At 38.2% G+C, this 12,446-nt stretch overlaps 1 protein-coding gene across 3 annotated transcripts in view; it reads left to right on the forward strand.

Annotated features, from left to right (window-relative positions):
* Positions 1–4,219, forward strand: part of METTL25 (methyltransferase like 25) — a 161,212-nt gene extending 156,993 nt beyond the window's left edge. For all 3 annotated transcript variants that reach the window (XM_053226542.1, XM_053226547.1, XM_053226548.1), the window contains one exon: positions 2,793–4,219. The gene's annotated coding sequence lies outside the window, so the exon portion shown is untranslated. The remainder of the gene's footprint in view (positions 1–2,792) is intronic.
* Positions 4,220–12,446: the final 8,227 nt, after the last annotated feature.

Consider the following 12,446-nt stretch of genomic DNA (forward strand, 5'->3'; position numbering starts at 1 on the left):
GCTAGGCAAGAAAAGCATTAAGGGATTATTTGTCCACCATGATTTCAAATTTTTCCCTAATGATAAAATCACTTGAAATAAAAGAGGGCAGCCAAAGTAGTTTTACTCAGGGAGATATTGTTTCATACATAGACATGTACAAAAGAGTATAAGCAAGAAAAGGAAATATACTCTAATTTTGAAATTTTTAAACTTACTTTAAATGTTATGATAATAGCAAACAATTTTAATGCTAAATAGCACATATTTCAGATTTCCTTATAAGTGCTTCTCAACTTAAAGACTTGAAATCACATGTGAATGTGGGTGTTTAAACTTCACTTTACAAATTGAATCTTTACCTCTCAGACCACTTTAATACCCATTTTAATGCTGTTTGAGGATTCTGTTAGATTGTATCACTGTTTTTACTTGTTTATGTGCTCTAATGTTTTCCTGCTGTGCTATAGAACATTTTGCTTTAATAGGATTCTATGTATTTCAAGAATTTCTTTGTAAGTGATGTGCCTTTCAAAAAAAGCAAGGAGAAGCTTCAAAATCTTCATAAAAACAATGTCCTTCATTTACTTGTTGATAGAACATTAACATTATCTGCCTTATCCAAAATTTATTTTCATTCACAGTTCATAGAATGTAGAACCACCACTTACTTTAAATGAGTTTGTATTGTAATGCCCGAAGTTCCAAAACCTCCCACAAAAGTCCACCAGAGTCGTAAGTCAAAGCCAAGCGGCAAGGGTCGTTTATTGCAGGTTCGAACCTGGTCCTCTGCGCACTCGTCGCCGGTGACGCAAGAGGCCTTGATCAGGGTTGGTACAGCGTTTTTATAGACAGAGACAAATAGCACAGGGGAGGTTTCAAATTATGAGGGGCCTGATTGGTTGATTTTAAAGTAAGGACATTTGTTGTTCTCTGATTGGGCGTCCTTTGTCTGTCCTTTGGCGGGAAGGCTTTGTCCGTTACTTGTGGCGGGAGGAAAAAGGGGGAAGGGGGAAGAGGGGAGGGTAGGTGAGGAATGTGCTAAGCAAGCAGGTTTACAGAAGCGAGAAATGCCGGTTAGTTTATGTACAATCACTCATTCCATTACATATCAGACTACATTTAGGAAGGTTTACAACCCATTTTACTACACAGCGGGTTACATTCAGGAAAGGCCTCACAATGCTCGTAGCAAACAGCAAGCAAAACAGACTTCTCAGCAATTGTATTTCTTATCAAAGATCCATAATAAGCAGAAAAGAGAACCTAGCTTTAAACTAAGGCAGGGCTGTCATTTGGATTGTTCCTTTCAGTATGTAACCGTCAAAATAAATGAGTTAATTTTTACCTTTTTCAACGTATCGTCATAATAATAGTTGTTTTAATGAATGGTGATAATTTACTTTATATTTTTACTCAGTTTTTTTGCCAGAAAGACCAAACTAACTTCAAATATTTTTCATTTTTTCCAAAGATATGCTTGATCTCCAAGTAAGTATTTATTCTATTTACAGGAGGTCTATTCTTTCATATAACTAGATCTGCTGCTAATACAGGAACCACTAGCCACATGGCATTATTTAAATTAGTTAAAATGAAATAAAACTAAAATTTTCAGTTTCTTGGTCACACTAGACAAATTTCACGTGGTCAGTAGCCATATGTGGTCTGTGGCTATCCTGCGGGAGATCACAGATATGCAATATTTTCATCACTACTATTCTACTGGACAGAGCTGATCCAAATCAAAGTCAGGAAACTTTTTTCTTAAAGGCCCAAATAGTAAATATTTTAGAACTTATGGGCCAACAAGCAAAACTGAGGTTGCTATTTAGGTACTTAAAAAACATTTGAAAAATAGGTCCATTTAAAGATAGAAGGAAAAAACAAGCATTCTTAACTTGATGGCTACACAAAGCAGGCAACAGGCTGTATATCTTTCAGTCCTTGATTCATTAACCGCATCTTTATCAAGCACATCCATGTTTTAAGCAAAGCTAAATATTAAGCAAAGCATAGTGAAGAAAACCTAGTTCCAGCTTCAGAACATAATAGGAAAGGCACTATAACAAAAATTGCACAATTAATCAATTATTATAATATAACAAATAAAATGATAAACAGGGTGTTATAAAAGGAAGTAACAGAAGAACCTAAAGCCATGTGAAAGATTGACTAATTCTAAAAATTATACATTATCTGCAACTAATATTATTTTGTAATATATGGCATCTACTGTTTATTGTAGACTTTCTAGGTGACCCATGTGAGAAAGATGCTATAAAAATTGATAAATCTAGGTAATATTTCTAAGTGGATTTATGTTTAAATACATTACATTCCTATATACCATCTGTTTTATATATGTGAAGTAATAGCACATCTAAAAATTATATTTGCTAAAATAACACTCATTGATGTTTGGTGTTTTATTTTCCTTTACTAGAATCTTTTATAAGAATAAAAATGTATAAGTGAAATGCTTCCTTGTAACTGGAAAAACTGGCCACAAGTTAACTCCTAAAATGGCCCCAATATCCTATTAATTGCTTATACCAAAATTCAAATTGAACCCTTCACTAAACAATACAATGCGATGCACATAAAACTAGGCCACTTCAACAGCTTTTTTAGAACGTACCATTTTTTTCATTTATGAGAACTCAGCATGCAAATCACGAAACCACAACAAAATAAAAATATATACTATACTCTCTTCCTATATAATGGCAATGTTCCTGAAGATCATTTTGGTTTTCTGAGCCCTTTATTGCACTTTGCAGTTCATCCAAATGTGGCCTCTTTTATTGTAGTGTCAAGAACATGATATAAATCTAAATACTTCACCACCGAACTTGTGAGAGACCTGAGAGAGCAGAAGCCATTCTAGACGCCACGTGCCTTGACTGACAAATAGACCAAGCCGAAGTGGTTTAGAGATCACATCATGTGACATAGATCTGCTTTGTTTCAATAAATAAACCTAGAACTGTTAAAATATGGCCGATTACACATTGAGATGAGGGTGAAATAAAGAGAATGGAATATTTTCTGAGGTCATAACATTCAGTATTATTTCTACAATTTCACTATAATTAACGGGCCCAGGAGCAAATCCTTCTGCTGATCAGGTTTGAGTTGCTCTTTTACGGTGACAAATGAAGCACACCAAGAAAGTAAAATTTGACATTCCCTTCATGGCTTCTTAGAACAATGCATGTTGGAATGAAGCAGAAAATAGTGGAGTTTAAAGACAAATTAAAAAAAGAAAAAGAGAAACAGTGACTGAATCCATCAAGACAAGATTCCACTTTTGAATGTCTATGTGCAGTTCGGCTCTTCCATTACCTCTGCATAATTTTCAGCAGGGAGCTGTTATTCTTTAATGCAACCCTGTATATAAATTAAAGATTCTGGCTCCCTCAAGGCAAATATCCTGAATTCATCTTTACTGAAAGAGAAAAAAAAAATGTCATACCTTCTTAATCCAGAAGATTGAAGGTCCCACACAGGAATCAGTTCTTAATGTCATCTGGGATGGAGTCATATTGACAACTAGCAGACATTTTCCTCATGGAGCATGGGACTTCTTCTGAGCACCCAGTGGCTGATCCATAGATGAGCTCATCCTATGCCTCTTCCATCTGAGATCCCTTCTGTCTCTGGGAAGGAGCCCCGCGCTCTTTACTCACACAGTACCATCACCACTGAACCTGGGGGTACTCCTCTGATGGTTTCCATTTGCTGGAACGTTTGACACAGGAGTTGGTGCTTGTACAGAGATGGAAGGGGGACAGGGTTGGCTGCTGGGGTCATAGGAGGTGGTGAGGTGGGAGTAATTAGCTGCCTTGAATCTACACCTGGCTTTGTTTCTGTATAGAACCTGTATCAGTTGGATCAGTGTGTCCTGATTCTTGAGATCTCAACCATATCAAAATGTCATTTGGCCCAAGTCCAGACTCTGTACTTTCATTTCTAATGTTCCACTGTAACCATCTATCACTGAGACCCATCACGTTTCCTTTTGATTACTCTAGCCCAGAAGAAAGCTAAAACATTTTCTGGGATCTCTTTTTCCCAGCAGGAGCTCTCTGCTTCATTCAAGAACAGTTCTCAAACCCTAACCTAAATGATGGCCAACCATTGCCAGCGTATTTCGGAAAGTGGTTCTCCTTTCTCTGGAATTTTTGTTTATGTTATTTCCTTACTTTCTGATATCATTAAAAATATGTGTTTTGTAGTTTATTTGTCTTTTTGTGGTTTTGCAGTCCATGTGTTGGCTTGCCATAACCTACTACATCTTGCCTGAAAGCAGACCTATTAAATTTATTTTTACATGCTGACATGTTTAATCTACCTCATTAATGCTTCTGTTCTATACAGCAAAAGAGAAGCCTATCACAATGTTGTCTCTCTGGTGAAGGGACAGAGATGAGTATAAAGTCGTGCTTTACAGAATTTGGAAACAAAGTATAATCATTTTCACTGGTATATATTTGAAGATACCACAAAAAGACACAAAACTGTTTTTAAAAAATTAAAAGCAGACAAAAAGCAAAGTTGAACGTTGTCCAGTAGTGATGACCTATCTGTTTTAATTCAATAGTGACAAATTCCTAAAGTTTAAATATATTTCTTATTACATATTCATACATTTTATTAAGATATTTATTTTATTAATAAAATATTTAGGAATCTTTCTGCCCTCACTTGTGTCCTTTGAAGCTTTGAGCAGCAGGACTGTTCACTGAGGAAAAGATTGGAGTGTGTTACCTGTTTCCACGCACCCCCCCACACGTCCACCTCACATGCACACACCACCCACATACGTAGACAAGTGGCACTTAATTGCATGTGAAGTTTGTCACCCTCCCCTATTCTGTTGGGTGCTTTAGGGGAACAGGTCAATACTCTCACCTATTGTTTTGTGATTTTTTAAATGACCTTTTTATTTTGGAATAATTTTCCATTTACAAAAAAAAAGTTGCAAAAATAGAGTTCCCATATACTTATCACCCAGTTCCCTCTAATGGTAACATGTCACATTCCCATGGTGCATTGTCCAAACTAAGAAGCCAACACTGGTACATTACTATTAACTCCAGGCTTTATTCACATTTCAACAGTTTTCCACTAATGTATGTTTTCTGTTTTAGGATTGAGTCCAGGATACTGCCTTCTATTTAGTGTTTTGTGATTTTGTTTCAACCGATGTTTTGGAAAGTTCCACATTTAAGAATTCAATGTCCTGTTTGTGCTTATATACAATTACTGAATTTTCATCTGAAAATTGTTTTCAAGTGCAAAAGTGCCGTGTTTTTCACACTCCAAACTCCTAGGCAGGCCTCTGAAGACAACTTGTCCTTTATTTATGACACTATACATTAAACTAACTGAAAATCTTCAAAATAATGCTTACTTTGTGCAGAGTCCATGAACTCCAACCAGAACACATAAAAGTCAAATTTGAGCAATAAATTTTGATTGATTCTGAAGTACCATTTAAGGCACTATTTTCTGAATAGATTTTCTTGGAAAATATTTTTAAATATCGTTTTATAAAAAATTATTTCCTATAGGATCTGAAAGGTCTTTAGGTAGATTTTTAGGAAAATGTCTGAACACTTTAAATACTATTTCAGATTGCCAGAATGACAAATTGTTTAATTATTTTATTACAGTGATTTATCACTCAAGTTTCAGTACTCTGATCATTATTTTTTTCACTTCAACTAAACAACTGGCATTTTTCTGTTTTGTTCTTCTTGTTGTGTACTCTGAAGCACTTTCAAATTAAAAAAAAAAAAGAGGTTTTTATCTAGGGGCCATTAGTGAATGTGCATAAGCCATTATATTGAGTGAAATAAGCATTGTGTGATTGAAGATTAAATAAGGGAATGGATTATGGTTCCATTAAAGACACAAAGATATTCCTGGAAAAACTATGAAAATATGCTTTTCCATTAAGGAAAAACACTTATCAGCAGGGCCAGTCTGGGTAGAGATTGCCTACTATAATAGAAAGCAGATATTTCTTATACATGAGGAGGGCATTAGGCTTGAGCATAGTGTAACTGTCAGGTAGGACTTCAATTTCTGAAAGTTAAACTTGTAACTCACATCAGCCACAGATGACTAAAGCTGACACCAGTTCAAGGGGGCAGCCATGATTCTCGTTAAAGGTGGAAACGTTTGGAATTAAGACGATTTAGCCTAAAGAGAAAATGACTTAAGTAAGGGTCACACATTTATGGCTTGAAGTTTTATTTTGTTTGGCCCAGACAGTGTGTTTGTTTATTTGTTTTAATTTCAATGGGGCATTCCCTCTCTGGCTGAACCCAGTCCCCACCACACATGATGGTTTTCTTGCCCTGTGGCTACCAGTTACCATCACAGTTTACACAATGTTCCTATGAGAAAATGGCTCTGTTTCCACGGTGTTATTCAAAGTAGAAAAAGGAACTGTGTTTGAGAAGCCAGTGTTCTCCTTGCATTGATGTTTTTAATTGGCCCTGAGGATATTTGACCTCATGACCCTGGTAGAAAGGTGCCATAATATTCATCTGAAGGTAGTGGGCATTCCCCTGATTTTGAAGTTGTAATTAAGATTGGAGTCCAAACATACTATTTTTTACCTTTATCTCTTGCAGAAATGGCTTAGTGTTTTTAAGCCCAGACTCTGCAGCTGGACTGCATCAGTTCATATCCCCACTCTGCTGTTTATAATTATGTGTCCTCAGGCAAGCACTTAACTATGCCTCAGTTTCCTCAACTGTAAAAGGAGGGTAAATATAGGTCCTGCACACAGAGTTGTTGTAAGGCTTCCACGGGTCCACGCGTGGGAAACACTGAAAACAGGTCTTGATATATAGAATGTGCCACCAGAGTGTTAGCTATTGTAGTTGTTACTCATTTTCTGACTGTGCTCATGTAGAATATATTTTACATTGGTCACATAACCTCCTAATTTCTAAGTGACCGATAAAAAGAAACTCATCACGGTGTCTGGCCCTCCCCCACACTTTGTGCCTCCATGTGGCAGCACCAGCTCCAGGGTGTTGCATATTAAAGGAGGTAAATAACAACGGTGAATAAAATACATTCAGAAATGACAGGGACCTTAGAGATCATCTAGTCCAGGAGTTGGCAAACTTTTTCTGGAAGGGGACAGATTGAAAATATTTTGGCTTTGTGGCCATATGGCTTCTGTGGCAGCTACTCGACCTGGCTGTTGCAGCACAAAAGCAGCTATAGATGATATGGAATGAATGGGCGTGGCTACATTCCAATAAGACTTTTGGTGGACACTCAAATTTGAATTGTATATAATTTTTACATATCATGAAATATTATTCTTCTTTTGATTTTTTTTTCAACCATTTAAAAATGTGAAAACCATTCTTAGCTCACAGGCCATAAAAAACAGGTGGACTGCTGAACTTGGCTGACCCTTGGTCTAGTCCAAAGCTTACAAACCCCAGTGCTTTCACCTAGGAATTCCACTGGGAGATTTTTTTGTTGAGAAGTAAAGCTACCTGAGCCCAACTCCAAACCCACTAAATAAAAATCTCTGGGTGGTGGGCAATGGAATCTTTGCTGTGAACATGTTCGAGGAACCACACTTTGACAAACTACCCAAGGCCTTCACGTGAATATGGAGGGACTTCATGGCCCTCTTCAAAGATTTAGAAATGATTTATGAAGGTTGAGTATTACAAGTACCACACTGCAAAACTGAATGGGATCCCTTGTGGCTTAAATTTTTTAAATTTATTCTTTATATTCTTTTATCCTTATTTTCAAATTCTCCTGCCAACAAAGGTCATTATTTTCTTTTACTATGTTGTAAGGATGTGGTAGCACCTTGAAATTACCCTAAAATAACTGCCCATTTGAGAAATCTCATTTTGTGTTTTGTCACAAAAACATGTGCATATTTTTTGACACATTCTTCGTGGTAACAAAAATAAAATGAAATAAAATCTGGATGCACCTGGGTGGCTCACTCAGTTGAGTGTTTGACTCTTGATTTCAGCTCAGGTCATGATCTCATGGTTGGTGAAATGGAGCCCTATGTCACATTCTGCACTGACAGCACAGAGCCTACTTGGGCTTCTCTCTCTCCCTCTCTCTCTGCTCCTCCCCCACTCAGTCTCTAAATAAATAAATTAAATAATAAATAAATAAATATCTGAAAACAAATGGCCTGGCGAATGAATTCTGGTGCGTGCTTACTTTAAATATTATGCCTGTACTTCCCTGGAGGAAGGATGTCTATTACATACCAATAACATCCAAAAAAAGGGCAGAGGAATATATATAATATAATTCCATTTTCATTAACAAAGGAAATATTCTGGCATTTGATGACATTGGTTACCTCAGACAGTTCAGACTGGAGGGGGAAGTGGAGGATGAAAGACTAACTTTTTCTTTAAATACATCTTTATTGTTTGACTTTTTATAGGAATGGTTTTAAAATAGAAAAAGTTTAAAGTGTAAATTAGAAAAAAATCTCTAATAACCTTCATAGTCTGTTTGGGACAAGAATCCATTTCCCCGATAAGAAAAGGAGGTCTGCTTTCTGAGACTCACCAACTCCAGCCAAGTGGAGAAAATTTAATTTATAATGTGAATCTGCCTGCAAAATCACACAATTATCATCGTTTCTTCCTAACTCAAGTCAGCAGTTGAAGAGAATCTTTGAAGTGGAACTCTGTTATATAAACTTCATTGAAAGTCAGGTAGAACCCTGACATTGAGTGAGCCCCTGCTTTACTCAACAAGTCGGAAAGAGGCAGGCTATTCTGCTTTTCTGGTCCTTATTTTCAATACACAGAGAATAATTTCAATAGCCTAATGGTTTTCTCCATTACAGAAAGTTTTTTAGAAAAGTAATCCATTGAAATAGTTGCTAATTACACAGCTCCCCTTAGACTTCCGCTTTGCAATAGTGTTTTCTCAGCAACAGATTTCTTAAGAATTATGGAGAGCACGTTACCAAATGTTCATCTAAATTATTCCGTTTCATTGTGGCACAACTGTCATTTCCATGTAATTACATTTGAGCGTTAGGTAACTGATGCTTTCTTAAGTAAAGAGAGGAAAATAGATGAATCTAATAGCTCTATGAAGAAGTTCAAAATTAAATACACTCAAGTTCAAAGTGAAAATTTCAAGACAAAAAGGGAAACTTCATTCTTTAATTGCAATTTATCCATTTGTGCACACAGCGTTGAGTGTCTACATGTCAGGACCTGCGCTAGTAAGTGTGTATGTGCTGTCACCCAAAGACAGCGGCTCGTCTTTTTACTCATTTAGAAAAAGGAAGCTCTGAGAAGCTGGGGAACATGCAGTCACACACTGGTAAATGCACAGAGAATTAATGCAGGTCTATGTGTGTATGTAACAAACATTGTTGTAGCACAGTTGCCAGTCACTGTTTAAATATGTTATGAATGGGGCGCCTGGGTGGCTCAGTCGGTTAAGCGTCCAACTTCGGCTCAGGTCACGATCTCGCAGTCCGCGAGTTCGAGCCCTGCGTCGGGCTCTGGGCTGATGGCTCAGAGCCTGGAGCCTGCTTCTGATTCTGTGTTTCCCTCTCGCTCTGCCCCTCCCCCGTTCATGCTGTGTCTCTCTCTGTCTCAAAAATACATAAACGTTAAAAAAAATTAAATATGTTATGAATATTAATGTATCGAATCTTCATAATAACTCCAGAGGGGGGGACTTTTGACCATACAGTTTATAGGTGAGTCCCTTCAGAGGAAGGTTACTCAAATGACAGAGCTGGACTTGAAACCCATGCAGTCAGACTCCAGAGGCCTGTTTTGACCCATCCCACTACATGGCCTTTTATGTCCTGAAGGCTTTGTCGCCCCCTGCAATGGGCTGTTTTGGAAGTCAGACTGACACATAAGGACAGAAATAGAGTGGATTGGGTGCTGAAGTCAACAGCAGTGACTATAACGTTTGGAACTCTGTCATATTAAGTGACTGAAAAAAATCCAGCTCGTTGCTTTTGGGAAAAGAGGAGGAGAGAATTTCTTGTATCATGCTATGGACTGCGTTGTTCATATGCTAAACCCTAACCCCCAACGGGACTGTATTTGGAGACAGGACCTATAAGGAGGTAATTAATGTTAAATAAGCTCATAAAGGTGGGTCCTGATACAATAGGATTAGTGTCTTATAATAACAACCTGACTGCTCCCCTCATCCCTGTCCTTCTCTTCCCTGGGGACACACAAAAAGGAGGTTCTGTGAGCAGGATGACAGCTACCTGTAAGCCAAGAGAAGAGACCTCAGAGTGAAACTGGCCTCACTGGAACCTTGATCTTGGACTTCCTGCCTCCATAAGCATGAGAAATAAACTCCTGTTGTTTAAGCCACCCAGTGTATAGTGTTTGTTATGGCAGCCCGAGCACACCATTTACATGATGGCTCTGAAAATCCTGAGGTTAATCTAATTCGGCACAGATGGATTCAGGGGCTCAAATAACAATATTAGGTTCTCAATCCCTCTCCTCCTCCCCTGCTCTCCTTTTTACCCATTCTTGTTTTTGTTTTCCTCTGAATTGACCACATTCTCAGGTCACCGTCTGCTAAGTGCCCCCGCCCCCCACAGGCTGACATGATTCTCAGTCACTAGCTCATCCTAGTGGTGCTAGTACATAAATCCCAAGGGGAGGAACGCTTCTCTCCCCTCACAGTTCTTACAAAAGGGAACAATTGAGCCTCACTAACTAGCTTGGGCCAGATCCCTGAACTAATCACTATGGATTGGCTAGGTCCAGGTTACTTATTTCCCCCTGGAACAGACAGCCTGGGGGCAGCCCCTTTTGAGCTATTGGCTGGGAGTGGAGCAGGGTGGTTCCCTGGAAGAAAATCAAGATGGTTGCACCAGAAGAGAGAGGGGATCCCAGGCTGGCAATACTAGTAAGTCCACTGCAGTGTTACCAACCTTCTACTAGGCTGCTAATTGTCACAGCAAACTGTGCACTGAAATGACTTGGGATCTTATAAAAACTACAGATGCCAGAGGCTTACAGTTAGAGATTCTGTTTAGATACTTTTCTCAGAAGACTTTCAGTGTTGCAGAGACTAGGGGCTCTACTCAGAGATACTTACTTTTTTATTTGGTAGCTTAATGAGATAGTCTTTTCAGGTTTAAGTTATTGGAAGCCAATAAGAGTGTGATATTGTGATTAATATATATATTTGGTCTTCATCACTGTTTCTGGCACAGAGCTCCTAAAACCCTTGGAATTTCTTAAGTGATAAGAGTGATAATGGTGTCTTCATATTCCTAACAAACCTCTTTCAACCTCACCTGACTTTATGTTAATGATGCAATTTATGGAAAGCACCAAAGGGTGAGGGCTGGTTGCCAGTGTAACCAGCCAAGTGGTTAGAAGGTTGGAACTTTCAGGCACACCCCCTGACCTCTTGGGAGGGGAAAAGAGCTACAGGTTAAATCAATTATCAATAGTCAGTATTTTAATCAATCATGACTATATAAGGAAGCCTCCATAAAAACCCAGAAGCAGTAGGTATGGAGGCCTTCCAGGTTGGTGAATACGTAGAGATTTGGGGGGAGTGGCACCCAGATTGGGCATGGAAACTCTGTGCCCTTTCCCTGTTCCTCACCCTATGCAACTCTTTCATCTTGCTGTTCCTCAGTTGTATATATAATAAACTGGTAATCTAGGACATAAACTGTTTCTCTGAGTTCTATGAGCGAGCTTTAGCTTTAATCCAACCTAAGGAGGGGTGGCTGGAACCTCTAACTTATACCTAGTGGATCAGAAGCACAGGTGACAAACTAGGCTTGCAACTGGCATCTAACTGGGGTGGGGCAGTCATGTGGGCCTGAGCCCATACCTATGGAAACTGACACCATCCCAGATGGAAAGGGTCAGAAATGGGTCGAATTGTAAGATACCCAGCTGGCGTTGGAGAATTGCTTGTTGGTGGTGTGGACCTCCAACACACACACTGGAACTAGTGAGCAGAATTTTAGAGAGATTCCTAATTCAACCATTGTTTAATGTCTGGGAAAAATACTCCTACTAAAATGCAGCTGTGTACCGAAACGACATTCCTTTCTTTAAGAACTAGTAAGTAAAAGAAAACTGTCCCATGAGAAACATTAATGGATAGAGTATAAATATGCAAAGCAAACTAAAGGAAACAGAAAGGAGCTTAAGGCCAGCAGGACAAGCATGACAAGAATTCTTCCTATTTTATTTTTTGACTTACCATGTATACATGGTGCTGATAATGTTCATTTCCAACAGGAAAAAAAAAAAAAACTGGTGTATTTTTCATTTACATGCATCTGTCTCCAAGTATCAATCATTCCGAAATTTGCTAACATTGGGACTGCCATTGATATTATATTTATTTCTGGGATTTATTTTCTTTTTGTTTTGCCTTTGTGAGAAATAAATATGGAAACAAAATCC

This window comes from Acinonyx jubatus, chromosome B4 (genome assembly GCF_027475565.1).
Source record: "Acinonyx jubatus isolate Ajub_Pintada_27869175 chromosome B4, VMU_Ajub_asm_v1.0, whole genome shotgun sequence".
NCBI classification, from domain to species: Eukaryota; Metazoa; Chordata; class Mammalia; order Carnivora; family Felidae; genus Acinonyx; species Acinonyx jubatus.